The sequence below is a fragment of the Anolis carolinensis genome, chromosome 1 (genome assembly GCF_035594765.1).
Source record: "Anolis carolinensis isolate JA03-04 chromosome 1, rAnoCar3.1.pri, whole genome shotgun sequence".
Taxonomy (NCBI): Eukaryota; Metazoa; Chordata; class Lepidosauria; order Squamata; family Dactyloidae; genus Anolis; species Anolis carolinensis.
In genome coordinates this window covers 363608809-363625545 of record NC_085841.1, presented here as the reverse complement: position 1 = coordinate 363625545, position 16737 = coordinate 363608809, and the positions used below count along the sequence as shown (strand labels likewise).

At 46.2% G+C, this 16737-nt stretch overlaps 1 long non-coding RNA gene across 1 annotated transcript; it reads right to left on the bottom strand.

Moving 5' to 3' along the window:
* Nucleotides 1–7962: 7962 nt before the first annotated feature.
* Nucleotides 7963–15513, bottom strand: LOC134295622 (uncharacterized). The gene is made up of 2 exons (XR_010002252.1): nt 9719–15513; nt 7963–8249 (listed from the first exon to the last, which is right to left on the bottom strand). It is a non-coding gene; the product is annotated as an uncharacterized LOC134295622 (long non-coding RNA).
* Between the last annotated feature and the right edge of the window lie 1224 nt (nt 15514–16737).

Sequence of the window (16737 nt, the reverse complement as noted above, 5' to 3'; positions counted from 1 at the left end):
TAGATGTTGACAGTCCTTCCTGCTGCCAGCTCCAGAGCTCTGGTGAGGGCGATGAGTTCTGCTTTTTGGGCGGAGGTACCGGCTGGCAATGGCTCTGCCTCTATGGTGTCCCACAGAGTAACAACTGCATAGCCCGCCTTCCTCACGCCCTGATGGACACTGCTTGACCCATCAGTGTAGTATTCCAAGTCTGCCTGGGGAAGTGGTTGGTCCTTGAGGTCCGGCCGGCTGGAGTAGACTTCTTCAATGGTGGCGATGCAATCATGTGGCTCCTGGTCGTCCCCTTCGGCTGAGTCGATGGGCATCAGGGTGGCTGGGTTGAGGCAGTTGGTGGTGGCCAGGGTGAGGTCTCCCTGGTCGATGAGCAAAGCCTGGTAGCGAGTGAGCCGTCCTGCTGACAGCCAGTTGGTCCCCTTAGCATCCAGGACTGCCAGGACGCTATGGACAGTCATTGGTTGGCCCAGTGTCAGCTTCCGGGCTTCCTCAGCCAGCATAGCGGTGGCAGCCACGGCACGAAGACAGGCTGGCCACCCAAGGCTGGTGGGGTCCAGTCGCTTGGAGAAGTAGGCGACTGGCCTTTTGGTGTTGCCCAGAGGTTGGGTCAACACCCCCGCTGCCACCCCCCGGCGTTCGTGAACATAAAGGAAGAAGGGCTTGGTCATGTCAGGGAGTCCCAAGGCTGGTGCAGACATGAGGGCTTTTTTGATGGCATCGAAGGCTGTCCTGCATTCTGCGGTCCAGGTGAGGAAAGTCTCTGGTCCGGTGGTTGCCTCGTAAAGAGGCCTGGCAAGCAGTCCGAAGTTAGGCACCCAGATTCTGCAGAAGCCAGCCATGCCCAAAAAACCCCGCAGTTGCTTCTTGGTCTTGGGCTCTCGGACCTTACAGATGGCTTCCTTCCGCTCCGGTCCCAAAGCCCGCTGTCCTTGAGAGACATCAAACCCCAAGTAGCGCACAGTGTCCCTGCAGATTTGAGCTTTCTTTTTGGAGACCTTGAAGCCAGCCCCTCCCAGGAAGTTGAGGAGACTGATGGTAAGTCTTTCGCCGGTAGGTACATCCTCACAACAAAGCAGAAGATCGTCAATGTATTGGAGAAGGACCCCCTGGTCCCGATCCGGCCACCTGTCCAGCTCCGAAGCGAGGCTTTGGCTGAAGATCGTAGGAGAACAGGTGAAACCTTGCGGAAGAACCTGCCAGCAGAGCTGCACCTTCCTGGCCGAGTCCACATGCTCCCACTCAAAGGCAAATATTTCTTGGCTATCTACGTGTAGAGGGATAGAAAAAAACGCATCTTTTAAGTCCAGAACAGTAAAGCAAGAGCAGGAAGGAGGGATAGTAGAGAGAAGAGTATAGGGGTTAGGCACCACGGGATGAATGTCCACCACAACGGCATTGATGGCTCTGAGGTCCTGTACAAAGCGGTATTCATCTGAGTTGGGCTTCTTGACTGGCAGCACAGGCGTGTTGTAAGGGGAGGCGCACTCTCTCAGCAGAGAGTGCTTCAGAAAATTTTCAATGATGGGCTGGAGGCCCTTCTTGGCTTCGAGGGGAATCCTAGGAGGCCTGATGTCAGGTTTTAGGGCAATTTTAACTGGGGCAACGTTCTTGGCCCTCCCTGGAATCCCATCGGCCCACACAACAGGGTCGACTTGTTCCAGAATGGCCAAAGGGACCAGGTCAGCCTCTGGGCTGGGCTGATGAAGCAGGAGAGCCTGTATCCTCCACCCCTCCTCCTCTGGGACAGCCAAGATGATCTTTTCTGGCCCAAAGGTGACCTGCGCCCTGATTTTGCAAAGGATGTCTCGGCCCAGAAGGGGAACTGGACACTCAGGCATGTACAGGAACTCATGAGACAGAGTCTTCCCTCCCACCTCACACTCCATGGGCTTGAGAAAAGACCTCTCTGCCTCTTTCCCTGAGACCCCCACTACCTGAGTCTTCCTAGCTCCCATGTCTGTTCCCCGAAACCCTTCGGTGACCACTGAATGGGTGGCCCCACTATCTAGAAGGAAATCCACAGTTCTTTTCCCTAACTTCAATGGCACCATCGGGTCACTGGGAGCCAAGACAATCCGCTGCCCTAGTCACATGACCCGGCCCTCTGCCCCCTTATCCTTAAGATCGGGACATTCTCTCCTGAAATGCCCCCTCTGCTGGCAGTAATAACAACGGAGTTCCCTTGGTGGTTCTCTTCCTTGCCCCCTGTCCCTCCAAACTGGCCTTTCTCTGTTCTCCCCAACTCCTCGTCCCCTGTCACGTTCTGCCAGTGCAGCCACCATACTGGTTGCTTGGGCCTGTGCTTGAGCCTGTCGGTCATCTTCTTCCTTCTGGGCCGCTGCATCCTCCCGGTTGTGGAATACCTTAAAAGCAATATTGATTAACTGGGAGATGGGCATACCTTCTCCCCCCTCCAGTTTCTGGAGTTTTAGCCGAATGTCCCTGCATGACCTGCCAATGAACAGGGAATTTAAAGCGGACGCATTTCGGGGGTCAGAGGGGTCAATGTGTGTCCACTGTTTTGCAGTGCGACATAACCGATCATAAAAATCAGAGGGGCTTTCCTCAGGAGTCTGTTTTATGTCATAGTATTTAGAAAGGTTTATAGGTCGAGGATAGACCAACGGCAGGCCAGCCAAGATGGCACGGTGGAAAGCCTTCAAAGACATCATACCAGCGTTGGTATTGTAGTCCCAGCCGGGGTCTTCCTTTGTTGGAAAAACAATTTCAGAATCTCTACCGTCATCTACATCTGCCTTCATGATTTCAGCCTGAGCTGCGGCCAGTAGGCGGCGCTTCTCCTCTTGAGTAAGGAGAGAAGCCAAGAGAGTCATAACATCTGCCCAGGAGGGGCGATGGGTTAGAAAAATAGTTCTAAAAAGTTCAGTCATTTCCGAGGGGTCTTGGGAAAGTGATGCAGTTGTCTTCTTCCAGGTAATGAGGTCTGTTGTACTGAAAGGGACATGGATTAGGACCGGGTCTCCCCTTGCCCCGATCACCTCCCGTAGGGGGGCCATTACAGTGGCGGGGCGGGCCCGCAGGCTATTTTTGGTGATGAGGGGCTCAAAGGGATCCTCTGACGCTGGGGAAACCCTTCGAGGGGGGAGGGATGAAGTTTCTGACGAGGGAGTAGAAGGGGGACAGCTGAGGTTGGGTCTTTCGGGCGCTGGGGGACTGGTGGGGTGGTCTGAGAAGCTGGGGGTGCTGAAGAGACGGGGGGGTCCTTGCAGGAGGCGCAGAGGGGAGTAATAGAGGGTGGAAAGTCTGAGAGGCGAGAGGGTCTGGGATCGGGAAGGGTGATCCTCTGGGTAGCGTGTATGGGAGATAGCCATTAAAGAATGGGAAAGGAAATTGAGAAGGAGAGGGAGAAGAGGATTGGAGAATGGGGGGGTTGGGAGGAGGAGAGAGAAGAGAGGATTGGGGGGGCTGAGAGGGAATGGGAGGCTGGGAAACGGAGGGGAGATGGGGCGAAACGGTAGGGGGTTGGGAGGGTGAATCTGGGAGAGTGGGGATCCCGGGAAGCAGAGGTTCCCTTGAGGGGTCAATACTCAGAACAGGAGGAGAAAGCCGGGGAGGAGGTGGGGCAAGGGATGGGGGTTGGGGTTGGTAAGGGGGGGGGCAAGCAAATGTCTCCAGAAGTTCCTCTTCTGGTGGAGGCGGGAGGGGAAGTAGGTCTAGAGAGGAGCTTCTGAGGAGGGTAGGTTTTGAGCCCACGTCCCTGCATGGGAAGACTTGGACCCCCTCCCCCTTTCCACTCTCCCTCTGGCTTAAGGCCATGAACATTGCAGCATAAGCAAGTTGGGTCCACTTGCCCTCCCCATGGCAATGGCTCTGGAGTTTCAAAATGAGACTCTCATCCTCACTGCCGTGTGGAGGCCAAGCGACTCCCCCTTCAAGGGCCACGAGGGGCCACTTACGCTTGCTGAGTTGGACCAACCTGGCCTGCACCATGTTTTTCGATGCAAACCCACCCCAATCGGCCAGGATCTTGCCCAATGGAGAATCCCTGGGGATGTCTGCTGGGGTGGGACACCCTAGACGTGCTGAACAAACACCCATTCTTGGCTCAACCCCTGCCCAGTACCTGACAGTTAACGGAGTAACGACTCACCCAACCGGCTAGGTGCCACTCGTCCTTCCGAGAGTTCCCTTCACCAAGACTGAATGGCTGGCGTCCGTGGAATCCGCAGGTGCCCCGGGAACACAACCGTTCCCCTACCCCGCGATTCTTGAACCTGTAATCTTACAAGCCAGACTGTTCTCACACGCCCCCCGGGTGCCAGATGTTCCCGCGTTTCACCAGGAATTTGTTACCGAGCCCTGATCCGAAGTGCAATACCTCCAGGGCTCCGCCCACCTGGGTCTCAACAACGGGGCCGGTTCCCTTTTATTTTTACAGGGCGTCCCCTGTTTCACGTTGGCGCCTTTCCTTCGAGGAGCTAAAAATCTGCTTCCTCCTATCTGGCTCCTTTGTTCAGTACCCTGAATCAGATCTGGAGAGAGAAAGGGGCTGCCAGGGAAATTTGGATGTGAAAAATTGTTGGTCGGAGGGCCCTCCTTGCAGCCGTTTCTCTCCCCAACCTGTCCCAGAATATCTGGACCAAGATCGCCGCTTGGAATTTTAGCCTAGAGATTGATCTTTGGAACTTCCAAGCAAGTCCCTTCGTGGTAAAGCCAAATTATGTTGTCGACCGCACTTTAGGGGATCGGGCCCTTTAGGAGAGACCCGACCCGGTCCTGAGGGAACAGACCTTGGCGAAGCCAAAAGGAGAATATAAGCCGCAATACAACCTGAAGCCTGAAATGAAGAAGGTCCGCCAAAGATGAAGGAAAATCCGCCAAGGAGTTTTTATTGAGCAATTCAGCTGAAAAGGACGCTAATAGCGATCATTCAATCTACTAGCGTAACATATGTTTCAAATAAAGCCATATTTATACAATGTTTCGGTCTGACAGCCCTTTGAATTTCCCGCCCCGCTCCCCCGCCCATCTGATCGCGGATAGGCTGAGAGGTTGAACGAGGCGGGCTTTCGTTTCCCGCTTTGCTCTGCTGGCCCAATGGGGAGCCGCTTTTTGTCCCCCCTCGGGCCAATCAGAGAGGAGGAGGCGGGAGCTATTGAAACAATGAAGTGACCGGATAGATTAATCCTGACCCGGTCGATTTCTAAAGGAATTAATGGCACCCATCAAGGGTGTCCGGGGTCCTGTCACGTTCACAGATTTTAGATATGCCTTGGGGTGTCAGACGGGAAGTGGTGATGGGTGATGATGAGCCGTCATTGACGGCCCCACAGGGTGCCTTCCTGCGGCGTCCTGGCCTGGGATATGACAATGTTTGCCTTGGGGGTGAGTCACCTTTAGGAATTTGGGTGACTCGCCCTATATTGTCCATGCGATCGGAATGAGATTGGATTAAACTGTGGCAGATTATCCTTTTGTTTTTGGGAAGGGAGGTCTGGGTCATAGGGCTAGAGTTCATGTTGGGGTCATAATATTTTCCATTTGATTTCATGATTTGGCAATTATATGGGATAGAATGAAAATTAAAATAAAGTTGGAACATAAACCCTGCTGGGAAGAATACATATTTTCCAGGGATCCCAAAGAGTACAAATACATATAGGCAGATAGATAGATTTCAAGGAAATAAAGGAGAATCCATAAAGGTGGGTGACATTGCATAAAGGGGAATCATGAATGATATAAGCAATAGAAAACATTTGATAAGGACGAAGTTCACAACATCTGGGGAACCCGATATGGAAATTCATAAGAGTGGAGTTCTAGCAGCATAATTTCACAATCCATGAAGTTAGCCCAACGATTAGAAATTCATACAACAGTGAGTCATGAGAGTGTCCAAGTACATAGAATATGAAAATTCACAAATACATGAGGAAAAAGAGTTCATCTGTGATGGGAGGAATTCGTAGAGGTGGCATGGGGAAGAGGCACATGTGGGTTGCAGTCTTTGGAAGTATAGGATTTCATAAGTCCAGGGGTAGGTCTGGGGAAGAGTGTTCTTCTCCTTCATAAAATCATGAAAAGTATGAATGAAACGTGGAGGGCATCCGTCCGGGCACCCCCTGGCAGCTGCAGAGAGGGTAAGGGTACTTGGAGAACTATGTTTCCCCAGCGAGAGAGCGATCCCCCATCCCTAGTTCACAGAAAGGGGCTAGGGATCTCTTAAACCCATTCCGCGGGGAGAGGAAAGTCCGGGATAAGGCAGCAGTTTAGCTTGAAAGGAGCCGTCGGTCCCGTTTGACAGTCAGCTGTTGAGGTGCCGAAAACCGGACCGATTCCGGTTCTGCTGGTTGTCTTCGAGTCAGGAGCCTTAGAAAGGGTTAGGTCTAAAAGAGGAGTGTTCTAGGGGTAATTTTGATAGAGATATGAGCCGATTTATATCGACCGCCATGTTAATCTATGGCGGAGAAATCTCAGCCGGAGTTAAAGGGACGCGAGAGAGAGAGAAATTGCAGGCAAGGGAAGGAGTCAGAAAAAGATACAAAATAACCAGATAGAGAGTGTTATTGTTAAAACAAATGCTACTTTTATTGGGGGATTTTGTTACACAGTTCAGGGAAGGGGAAAGTGAAATAAAAAAGATCTCTTAATAATAGTCTGCTGCGGTCCCGTTCCGTTCCTTTGGTGAGCGATCTACGGAACTCTCCGCTGCGTTTTCAAATCAATTTGAAAGCCGGGGTGACGGTTATCAGAAAGGTCAACAGCTCCACAATTGCTAATTAATTTTGGAAGCGCTGTCACTTGCTTAGATGGCACCGCCACCTTTGCTGAAGGACCTCTCATCTGAATTAAGCCGTAATTAAAACAGGGCCCCCTGGGTTGCTAATGAAGTCAAGCAAGGAGATCATTTAACTCTTCTGAGCTTCTTCAGCTGCTCCCAGTCTGTGTTTTTCATCCCAACTTATGTTCGAAAAGCAACAATCTCTCATCTCCGTTCAGTGGTTTGTTCTTGTTGTGTGCCTTTAAATGATTTCCAGTTTATGACAACCCTAATACAGGGTTTTCTTGGCAAGATGGTCTCACAAAGGGGTTGTTTCTCCCTCTGAGGCTGAGAATGTGTGACTCAAGCAAGGCCACCCAATGGGTTTCCATGGCTGAGCAAGGGTTTGAACCCTGGTCTCCAGAGTCCTAGCTTTTCCCTTGTGGTTCTCCTCTTTTCTTATTCTTACCAGGTTGTTATGGTTGTTGTCATAATTGTATGCTTTCGACTCATTTCCAATATATGATGACCCTAAGGCAAACCTATTATGGCTTTTTTCTGGGACTGAGAGAATCTGACTTGCTGAAGATTACATGTATATTGTAACTTACACCTGTGTAAATTTACTGATTTATACAAACACTAGCTTTGCCCGGCCACGCGTTGCTGTGGCTTCTGGGAATCATTTATTGACCAGGTGGAATAGCAGTGAATAGCCTTGGAGTCTCAAAGCCTGGCCGTTTTCTTCTTATGCGAATCCTTGTTTGGTGAGCTGGAATACAATGGAATAAGCCTGCTGCATTTTGGGTCATCAGCTGATTTTTCGATCTTGGCCTTGATTGCCTTTGTCCTGATGGCTTGCTCCTGGGCTGCAAGGATCAGGCCTTCTGTCTCCTTCTTCAGGGTCCCATTCGTGAGCCACAGCCAGGTCTTCTCCTTATCAGCTTTTCCTTCAATTTTGTCAAGGAACTTTCCATGCAGTGTTTTGTTGTGCCAGCTGTCAGATCTAGTTTGTAGTGCAGTTTTCTTGTACTGGTTTTTTGTCTGCTGTGCTTTGAGGAGTTTCTGATTTTTGACCTCAATCAAATCAGGTTCTTCACTTTGCTTTCCATATTCTGCCAGGGCATGTTCTTCTTCTTTGGCTGCTTGTTTTACTTGTAAGAGTCCTCTGCCCCCTGAACTTCTAGGCAGATAGAGCCGGTCAACATCACTGCGAGGGTGCAGTGAATGATGAATGGTCTGAGTTTTCTTGTTTTTCTGTCCAAATTGTCCAGTTCCGCCTGTGTCCAGTTTATGATGGGGGAGCTTAACCATTCTGAGGACTCTGAGGGCTGTGCTTGCAGTAGTGTAACTACCGGCAGGTCCAACCAAGCCAGAGAGGCCTCAGCTGAGGAGTGGAACCAAGTGCACCTAACCCATTAGCATTATGGAGAATCAAACCAAAACGAAGTCTATACTGGCTCGGTCATCGCCCAGGATAAAAAGGACCGCGGTGGATGCTGCTGATTCTGGACATCCATCGACAAGTGAGCTACGGAATCAAAATACAAATGAACAGACACAGAAGCGGCAAAAATATACAATGCCAGAAAATTGCACAGTTATTATTATTATTATTATTATTATTATTATTATTATTATTATTATTTGAACTGGATTATCTGAGTCCACACTGCCATATAACAAATAAGCTTTTATGGCTTCGACATGGCCTGGATCAAGAATTATGCACAAGGTTTTTGGACGAATGGATTTATGCACTTTATATGATTTAAGTATGTACGTATATTGTTTTATGTGTTAATGCCTAATTGTTTTAATTGCTGTATGTTTTACCCTACTGTATTGTTGTTTTTATTGGCATTGAATCTTGCCAGATTTGTAAGCTGCCTTGAGTCCCCTCGGGTGAGAAAGGCGGGATAGAAATGGCCTAAATGAGTAAGTAAATAAATAAATATAATCCAGTTCAATGTGGATTTGATACAGTGTGTGGAAGGGACCATAGCCGATTTAAAATATGTTGTCGAAGGCTTTCATGGCCGGGATCACAGGGTTGTTGTATGTTTTCCAGGCTGTATGGCCATGTTCCAGAAGTATTCTCTCCTGACGTTTCACCCACATCTGTGGCAGGCATCCTCAGAGCTTGTGAACAAAATTGGGCTACCAGTATTTTAAAAACTCCAAAATCAGAACAATAAATAAGGAGCAACACTCTGAAACCAGAAGAATTCCAGACAGGAATCAATTAGGGGCAGCTAACGACTCTGAACATAGGATTCCCCAAGGCCAGGAGGTGAGACTGGGAAGGCCTTTTAATGCTAAAAAATGTGATTAATTACAACATTCACACTGGCCTCCAACAGACAAGAGTTCTTCCCCGCACCTAGGAACTTCCACAGATATATAAACATTCCTTGCTTAGTTTCTCCATATACCTCACAACCTCTGAGGATGCCTGCCACAGATGTGGGTGAAACGTCAGGAGAGAATACTTCTGGAACATGGCCATACAACCCGAAAAGCATACAACAACCCAGATTTAAAATATATTAAGGCATTATTCATTCAAGCAAGCACGGATGCATCTACATGAGAATTCATACAGTTTTACCCCACTATGGCTGAATGCTATGGAATACTGGGACTTGTAGTTTTAGAAGTTCTTTCCATGCAAAGGCATCAGATTGATGGGCTTTACTGCTTTACCCCAGAGCTTTTCGTTGGGACAGAAACTCTGGCGAAAGCAGGTGAAAGAAACCCGAATCCAGGAAAAAAAAGTGGGTCAGGCTGTTATTCTGTAGGTGGGAATGTACAGGCTGTTTTTCTGTCTAATTCTGTGCAATCTGTTCCGCAGCAGGGAGGAAGGTTTAGGATACATTGAGTAGGAGGGGGGAAAAGGAAGGGGAAAAAGTTAGCTTTCTCTCGTATCCTAGTGCCGAAATTTTGTTGCTGCCATAGCAACCCAATTAGCTAAAAATAATAATAAAAAAGAAGGCTTACCTTAAATGGCTAAACCCGGCATGCTTCCTTTGACGTCAAAGGCACCCAACTTGAAATCTCTAATCATGGCTTTCAGAGGTGACACCATTCAATGGTGGGAAGGGATTTCTCTCTCTTTGCTTCAGAGAAACTGTGGTCCTGATAATTGTATATTTTATGGAGGAACTTCAAAGAGTTGGAAGAAACCCCAAGGGTCATCCAGTCCTTCTGAAGGCACAATCCAAGCTTTCTTGATGGATGGCCATCTAGACTTTGCTTTAAAGCAGGCATGGGCAAACTTTGTCCCTCCCCCAGTCCTGAAAACAAGGCAATATGAACTTCAGCATAAAATCCAAAACAGATTCCAGGCATGAATATAAATGAGAATCCTTAGACAAGGCAGGAGGTGTGCTTCCAAAAATCAACATTGCTTCATCTGAAATCTTTTCCTGTCTCTCCCGTATATTTACCCATGTTTACAAGCCAAAAAAGCATTTAACAGACTTCAACAGAAAGGAGGAAACCATGAAAATGAACAAAATCTGGCTACCAGTTTTAAAAAACTCAAAAATCAGAACAGTAGATGGGAAGCAACACTCTGAGGGCAGTGGAGCCCCAAGGATGGCTAATAACTCTGAACAAAGGATGCCCCTCAGGCAAGAGACAAATCTTTCCAATGCTAATTAGAATCATAGAATCATAGAATAGTAGAGTTGGAAGAGACCTCATGGGCCATCCAGTCCAACCCCCTGCCAAGAAGCAGAAAATCGCATTCAAAACACCCCCGACAGATGGCCATCCAGCCTCTGCTTAAAAGCCTCCAAAGAAGGAGCCTCCACCACAGTCTGGGGCAGAGAGTTCCACTGCCGAACAGCTCTCACAGTCAGGAAGTTTTTCCTGATGTTCAGGAAATTTTAGGGTGATTTAGGTGAATTAGGGTGATTAACTGAAACATTAGCGCTGGCTTCCAACTGACAAAGGACTCTTGTCACACCCTGGACTCTCCACAAATATATATTTACCTTGCCTAGTTTATTCATGCCTCACAACCTCTGAGGATGCCTGCCATAGATGTGGGCGAAACGTCAGGAGAGAATACTTCTGGAACATAGCCACAAAGCCCAAAAGACATACAACAACTAAGCATTTATCTGTCCTTGAGGTCCCACTAGCGATTCTAAGGGAACATCTGGAACAATGAATCTTTAACCTTAACCTCGTATATCTAAGGAAGCCTCCTCTGAGTCACTGCCAGAAACACCTGGAACTTGTTGCTGTTCAAACTCCTGGGAAAGGTCACCCTTATCATCAGTTTCTGTTTCCTCGCTAGCCTGCGGCCTCTCTGACAATTCCAAGCTAGAGACTTCAACATTTCCAGCATTAGAGCCTTTGAGATTTCTCTCTTCAGCATTGCTTTGGTCAGCCTGCATAAACCCAAATCCCCCTTCATCATTAGACTGAACCACAACAGCAAGGAAACTTTATATATCTGTGGACGTTCCTGGGGGGGGGGGGGGGGGGAGAACTCTCATCTGTTGGAGGCCACGGTGAATGTTGTAATTAATCACCCCAATTAGCATTAAATGGCTTTCCCAGCTTCACCTTCCCCCCACCCAGGAACTTCCACAGATACATAAACCTTCCTTGCTTAGTTTCTCCATATACCTCACAGCCTCTGAGGATGCCTGCCATAGATGTGGGCAAAACGTTAGGAGAGAATATTTCTGGAACATGGCCAGACAGCCCAGAAAACACACAACAACCCTGTGATTCTGGCCATGGAAACCTTTGACAACACATTAAACAGCCAAATCTGGAGGGACAACTTGACATTGAAAACAGCCATCCCCATTTGCAGGTTGCACACCATTCAGACATTTGCAATAGTTCACAACTGGGAAAGCAATACAATTGTTGTGCCGTGGTTTAAAAATGCACAAACATCAGGGAATTCAATGTGTCAGATTATAATCGGAGACAAGCTGTGGCGCCTGAGCATCAGGTTGGATCAAGGTGGCATTCCAGGATACTTCAAATCCACTTCTTTGAAATGCTTCTTTGAAGACTGGGGCTTCTCAGGGCAGATTGGTATGAGGAATTAAGATCATCTGGCCATCTGGAAGGAAGGGTGCCTATTTCTTGAGCTGTCTATCTAAACAGAAGACATAGATAGATTAGATACGAGGGTTGAATGAAAAGTAATGCCTCCACCTTCATTACTTGGGTTTGGATGGGAATATTTTAATAAATCAAACGCAGAAATAATCCTTAGAATGTGCTCTTTAACTACCACTATTCACTTTTCCACATCATCACCAGACAATTGGATACATTTCTGCCAACAATGAACAAGTTTTCTGAAGCTGTCACAGAAGAAGTTGACACTCTGTTTCCGCAACCGGCGTCTCACAGTCCCCATCGTGCACAGATCTTCCGATAGCCAAGCAAAGCAATAATGTGACCCACGCATTCTTGTGAAATGCTGATTATGCTTGAAATGTCTCTCTGAGTGATACAATGATTGTCCTGAATCAACCTGTCAACCTTTTGCTTGTGAAACTCGGTGGTTGCTGTCACAGGACGTCCAACTTTTTGCTTGTCACGCAAGTCAGATGCTCCCACCTCAACATCTTTAAACTTATTTGCTCAATGATGCACAATACTCACATCAACACAATCATCACAAACAGCTTGCATTCTCTGATGAATTTCCTTTGGGGTGACACCTTCTGCTGTCAAGAATTCAATGACTGCACATTGCTTGAGTTGCATGGACTGACCGTCTGCGCAGGGTTCCATACTTCGCACTTTAACAACACAATAATTCAATGCTAAGGCTTCCCCGTCTGCACAGGGTTTATTTATTTATTTATTTATTTATTTACAGCATTTATATTCCGCCCTTCTCACCCCGAAGGGGACTCAGGGCGGATCACATTACACATATTAGGCAAACATTCAATGCCTTTTAACATAGGACAAAGACAAACAACAACATAGCTCCGAGCGGGCCTCGAGCTTATGACCTCCTAGTCAGTGATTCATTGCAGTTAATTGCACTGGCTTGCTCTCCCGTGTGCGCTACAGCCTCGGGCTCCACCTCGGGTTCCACCCTTCGCACTTTAACAACACAACCGTTCAATGCTAAGGCTTCCCACCAAATGGAACTGTAAAGGAGAGTCTCCTGAACAAGCCAGGACCTGCCGCAGACCAGGACTGCCATGTGCTGAGGAGTTACGAAGGTGGAGGCATTACTTTTCATTCAACCCTCGTAGGTAGGTAGATAAGTAGATAGATAGATAGGTAGATGGATGGATAGATAGATAGATAGATAGATAGATAGATAGATAGATAGATAGATAGATAGATTGATTTTGGATACCCTCATTCTATGGTAGATTCACAAGGCTTCCTAGAACCAAAGATTTGGAAGTGGCCCTATGGACCACCAGGTTGAATCCCCTGTTCTATGCATGTTCTTCAGCCAGAGTATTCCCAGGTTAGTATGAACAGAAAATTACACCAGTTAGCACCAAGTTTAGAAAGGAATCTAGGAGTTTCAGTAGACCACAAGGCGAAAATGTGTCAACAAAATGTGATGCAGGAGCTAAAAAAGCCAATGTGATTCTAGGCTACATCAATAGGAGTATAGTATCCAGATTGAGGGAATATGGCTGCTCTTGTGCTGGAGGGACAATAATCTGGTTCTTAACATCACTAAGACTACGGAGTTTATACTAGGCTACAGAAAGAACAGACCAGAAATCCAGCCCTTGGTCATACATGGAAACCAAGTGGAGCGGGTGGCCAGTTGTAAGTTCCTGGTGTCACTGTTCGGCACAGATTATCATTGGCTGCCCTCTTTCTCCCCTCTTTGGAAGAACTCTATAGGTCCCGCAGCCTCAAGTTAACTCAGAGCATTCTTGGAGATTCATCCCACCCAGCATATTCTTTTTTTTTTTTTTTGAATAATTTTTATTGAGTTTCCAAATAAAATTTACAGTGAGAATGTGAAAACGCATAAGAACTTTAGAGACAGAAGTGCAATGAGTAGATAGAAAGAAAAGAGAGAGAAAAAGAGGAAGAGGAAAAAAAAAACCCCGAAATAATGATAGTAAAAATAAAAAATAAAGAATAAAAAGTAAAACTCGTCACTTCCATCTCTTACACAGATACATTGAATACATCTCTTACACAGATACATTAAATAGATACAATCTTTGATCCATTTGTTTGTTTCTCTATTCATATTTTCTGATTCTGCATGCCAGAGGAGAGAGATAGGAGGAGAAATTTGGCCCAGATATAAAGATATCTTAACTAAGGAAAAGGGGATATATATTATAAAAAGCCAAGAAGAGATCAATAACAAATTCCGTAATGTGGGATGGTTTCAATATATGCAACTAAAAGAATATTATAACAAAGATAGAATATTAGGATTCGAAGAAAAAGAGAGCTTTTGGGACAAGGTAATGAAATTGGAAAAGAAACAAATATCTATAATTTACACAAAATTAATTGAGTGGGAGACGGAAACGGTCCCAGTAAAAGAAAGCATGGTTAAATGGGCCCAAAACCTGGGTAAAACAATATACTTAGTGAAATGGGAAAAGGCCTGGAATTCTAGATTAAAACCCACCTGCAATAGAATTGAAAGAGAATTGGATCAAAATGTTTTACCGCTGGTATCTGACCCCCCAAAAATTATCAAATTTTAATAATAAAACTTCAAATAAATGCTGGAAATGCAACGACCAAGTGGGAACTTTTTACCACTGTTGGTGGACGTGCAAAAAGGCGAAAAATTATTGGAAGAAAATCCACCAAGCAATACAAAAGATGTTGCAAATTAATATAGAACTGGATCCCAAACACTTTCTTCTGGGGATGTTTAATATCAAAAGTGATAAAAATAAGGAAATTCTTTTTAATTATCTCACAACGGCAGCAAGAATAACATATGCCAGATATTGGAAAAAGAAAGAAATTCCGGAATTGAGTTGCTGGCTAAATAAGGTTTTGGAAATAATGAATATGGACAAATTGACGTACTTACTAAAAAATAATTATGGCATTCCAAAAAAGCAAACAAACTGGGACTTGATAAAAAAAAATTTGGTTGAGAGGCAAATGAGGGTGCTAATTTAACTCTTACAGAAAGTTTGTTGATAATGATTGAAGGTAAAGTAGAGGCTGACACCCAGCATATTCTTTTTTTAAATTATTACCATCTGGCAGATGGTACAGGGTGACAAAGACAAGGACAAACAGACTGAGAGAGAGCTTTTATCCAGAGCTGTAATTATATTGAGTTCCATGGCTTCGCATTGATATGGCACTGAGGGCGGTGTGGTGGGATGGGAGTGTGGAGGGATGGGGTGTTGTTTTGTGGTGTGTGCTGGGGAAGGCATATAATTTTGTTGGGCAAAGTACAATAACAATAAAAGTAATTCTGTTCTAGTCCCACTCTACAGGCAGTCCCCGTTATGAACAAGATAGGTTCTGTAGGTTTGTTCTTAAGTGATATATATATGCAATAGAGTCTCACTAATCCAAGCCTCGCTTATCCAAGCCTCTGGATAATCCAAGCCATTTTTGTAGTCAATGTTTTCAATATATCGTGATATTTTGGTGCTAAATTCGTAAATACAGTAATTACAACATAACATTACTGCGTATTGAACTACTTTTTCTGTCAAATTTGTTGTATAACATGAAGTTTTGGTGCTTAATTTGTAAAATCATAACCTAATTTGATGTTTAATAGGCTTTTCCTTAATCCCTCCTTATTATCCAAGATATTCACTTATCCAAGCTTCGCCCGGCCCGTTTAGCTTGGATAAGTGAGACTCTACTGTATATACACACACACACACACACACACACACACACACATACATACACACATACACATACAGAGAGAGAACTCTTGTCTAAGGCAAGTGTGGATGTTGTAATTGGCATTGAATGGCCTTGCAGCTTCAAAGCTTGGCTGCTTCCCGCCTGGGGGAAATCCTTTGTTAGGAAGTGTTAGCTGCACTTAGCAAGCTTGATTAGCAATCGAGTAGCCTTGCAGCTGCAAAGCCTGGCTGTTGTTGCCTGAAGGCACCTTCTGTTTGGAAAGTGTTAACTGGCACTTGATTGTTTGTTGTCTGGAATTCCCCTGTTGCCGAGTGCTGTTCCTTATTTACTATCTTGATTCTGGTGATTTTTTTAATCCTGGAAGCCAGATTTTTTTCATTTTCATGGTTTCCTCCTTTCTGTTGAAATTGTCCACATGCTTGTGGATTTCAATGGCTTCTCTGTGTCATCTGACATAGTGGTTGTCCGAGTAGTCCAGCATTTCTGTGTCCTCAAATAATATGTCCAGGTTGGTTCATCAAGTGCTCTGGTTTAGCTGACTTCTCTGGTTCAATTAAAAAGCACCAGAATCAAGACAGTAAATAAAAAAACACCACTCAGAAGCAGGATAATTCCAGACAGCTAACTGAAAGGTGCCAGGTTCAAATCCCAGGAGCGGAATGAGCGCCCGCTGTTAGCCCCAGCTCCTGCCAACCTAGCAGTTCAAAAACATGCAAATGTGAGTAGATTAATAGGTACCGCTCCAGCAGGAAGGTAATGGTGCTCCATGCAGTCATGCCGGCCACATGACCTAGAGATGTCTATGGACAATGACGGCTCTTCGGCTTAGAAATGGAGATGAGCACCAACTCCTAGAGTTGATCACAACTGGACTTAACGTCAGGGGAAACCTTTACCTTTTTTAACAAATGAGTGCCAGTTTACATCTCCCAAACAAAGGATGCCCCCAGGCAGCAACAGCCAGGCTTTACAGCTGCAAGGCTACTCAATTGCTACTCACGCTGGCTAATTGCAACATTCACACTTGCTTCAAACAGACAAGAGTTCTTTCTCCCATTCTGGACATTCCACAGATATATATACACCCCACTTGCCTCATTCCCACAGACCTCTGAGGATGCCAGCCACAGATGCAGGCAAGACGTCAGGAGAGAATGCTTCTGGAACATGGCCAT